This window comes from Hippocampus comes, unplaced genomic scaffold (assembly GCF_001891065.2).
Source record: "Hippocampus comes isolate QL1 unplaced genomic scaffold, H_comes_QL1_v1.1 scaffold610, whole genome shotgun sequence".
Taxonomy (NCBI): Eukaryota; Metazoa; Chordata; class Actinopteri; order Syngnathiformes; family Syngnathidae; genus Hippocampus; species Hippocampus comes.
In genome coordinates, this window is record NW_017805377.1 from 68,727 (window position 1) to 71,107 (window position 2,381).

General features: G+C 43.8%; 1 long non-coding RNA gene across 1 annotated transcript; it reads right to left on the minus strand.

Moving 5' to 3' along the window:
* Window positions 1-220: 220 nt before the first annotated feature.
* LOC109517143 (uncharacterized) lies at window positions 221-1,927 on the minus strand. The gene is made up of 2 exons (XR_002168495.1): window positions 1,583-1,927; window positions 221-373 (listed from the first exon to the last, which is right to left on the minus strand). It is a non-coding gene; the product is annotated as an uncharacterized LOC109517143 (long non-coding RNA).
* Between the last annotated feature and the right edge of the window lie 454 nt (window positions 1,928-2,381).

Genomic DNA, 2,381 nt, shown 5'->3' on the forward strand with positions numbered 1-2,381 from the left:
TCATTTCACCAGAAGGTCACTGAACAAGTACTTTGCATGCATTGCAAAGGTCACTTCAGTGCCCAATCCACTCTGGTCTCAGATAGGTTACTGCTACCCTTAAAGGGCATTCCATGTACATATGGTATGAAACAAAAGATTGCAGTTCAGGAACAAGTTGAGTAAACCGAGTACTATTCAGTTCGCCGTGCTTGGTCAAATACGCCTTCATGGACTGTGGTTTTTCAGTTTTACAATTCACTTAGCATTGGTTATGTATGCTAGCCATACGGAAAAAAGGCCTTACCCTGTGATGTAATATCCAATCACTGTCGTCCGCCATCCTTTCACTGTTGTCATGGCATCCGGGTCCAGACGGGTTAAACGTTGAGCACTATAGTGAAGGAGTTGAGAGACAATAATGTCATACATAGACACAGACATAGTGCGCGCACACACACACATACACACACACACACAGTATTTGTGTGTGTGTATGTACTGTACATATATGACCAGAGTACTCTTGTATGTCGACATGCGTTGCTGCACCATTTGTGTTTAATCCATTGCTTAAAGGGTTATAGCACTGAAACATAAATGTGTTTAGCGTTAGCATTAAGCTAGGTTAGGTGTTTTTTTTTAAGACACAAAGTGTAGTTCTCTTTGTTTTGTTTGACAGTAAACTTGAGTGGCGAAGACCAAGTGGATACGCAGGTGAATTGAGCCTTCCGCCATCTAGCGGGAAAGTAATCGTTCAGCCTGTCTCGATTTGTCACTCGTTTAGGGAGACGCGCGAAGACACGTTATTTGAGTCAAATAGTAAATCATTTTTGGCTTGATGAAGTGATTTCCCACAGCGCAGTGGTTGGGAATCACTGGAGCCGACAACAGAGTTGACGGGAGATGTTGGGGGGGAGGCGAGGGGGAGTCGAAGAAGATAAGAGCTGACATGGTCAAGTCCTCTGTGGCCTCGCTTTCCTTGGTGGACACACACCAGCCGCCAGCAATTATCTCTGCTCCCAAATACCCATTCTTCTTCTACGGGAGCAAAAGGAATAATGTTGGCCCCCATTAAATGGACAAACGATAAGCACACAGCACTGACTTATATCCGAGTTCAGTGAGTGGAGCCGAAAAAAAAAAAAAAAACGAGTGGGGTTTGGGTTAAAACCATAAAACCCTTATGGATGCTTTTAAATATTACAATTATGTCAATTTGGCAATATTCAACACAACATGTTTGAACATTGAGTTGGTCATATCTATGCATCACATACCGTATATGCATCTGCTTGGTAATGTATTTATTTTTTTTAATCAGCCCAGATTGTGCGTACAAGCGCTTTGAGTTCCTGAGAGGGTAACACGCTTTGAAGCCTATTCGTTGCTTTCTTTACAAGAGTCTGATTGTGCATCGCTTTTTTTTTTTTTTTTTTGTCAAGAGTCACTGCTGCCTCCAAGGAACTTCTCAAGAACACTTCCTACTTGCCTTTGATAGCTGCAAATATCACAAGTGTTAAGTGGCAGGGGATTCACAACATTATTTTTTTTTTACCTCACATTCACACCTATGGCACATTTTGGTTTCCCTTTCATTTACCTTCAGCTCCTCTTCTCCGATTGTCATTAAGATTAGTGGCCGCAGTTTGGATCCGTTGACTTTCCACTATTTTCTTCGAAAAGCTCCTTAGCCGGCGCGCTGCCTGTCAACCTGAGACGTGGCGACCTTTGCCGTTGATGACCCCCTCCTCTTCTTTTGCCGTTGCACTTGTGGCCCCAGCCTCCCCCTGATGCAAGACATTAGGCGTCTAATTGAAGCTGACAGCCGCGTCAATTGGAACGACGTCAGCCGAGTGAGGGGAGATTGTGCAATAATTAAGAGCAGCATCCGCGTTGCTCTGTTCGAGGGAGATATTTTTCCTGCAGTTTGTTTCGTCACTAGGTTTTATGGTTGGAGGGGGCGATGGGTTTAGCCACCAGGAGATGTACAATGGACTGATAGCTTTCAAAAAGTTGAAGTAACCATTACATTCAAAGTATGTTTACCTGGGAAGTATGTTTTACAAAATTAACCCAAAAAATGTAAACATTGTATCCAGTCCACACAAGTTCATGCAAACAAAGGGTGCTATATTTACCTTAACTTCTTCTGCCTGCTTCCAGATGCTACACTGAAACACATTTCATTGTTAACTGATCAAGTGCCGCGGGCAAATGACATGATTTGGCCTCGCAGTACAAGTATCCGTTTGCTCCCAGATACTTTTGAAGTCATCGAGGTTACATTTCGGTGCACCGTGGGACTCGAGGAAGTGTCCGCTAGCAAGATGCGCATCAAGCTAATAGCAGCCGGTTTGAGGAGCAAGCATAGTCGTGTGGAAACCATGGAACGCATGATC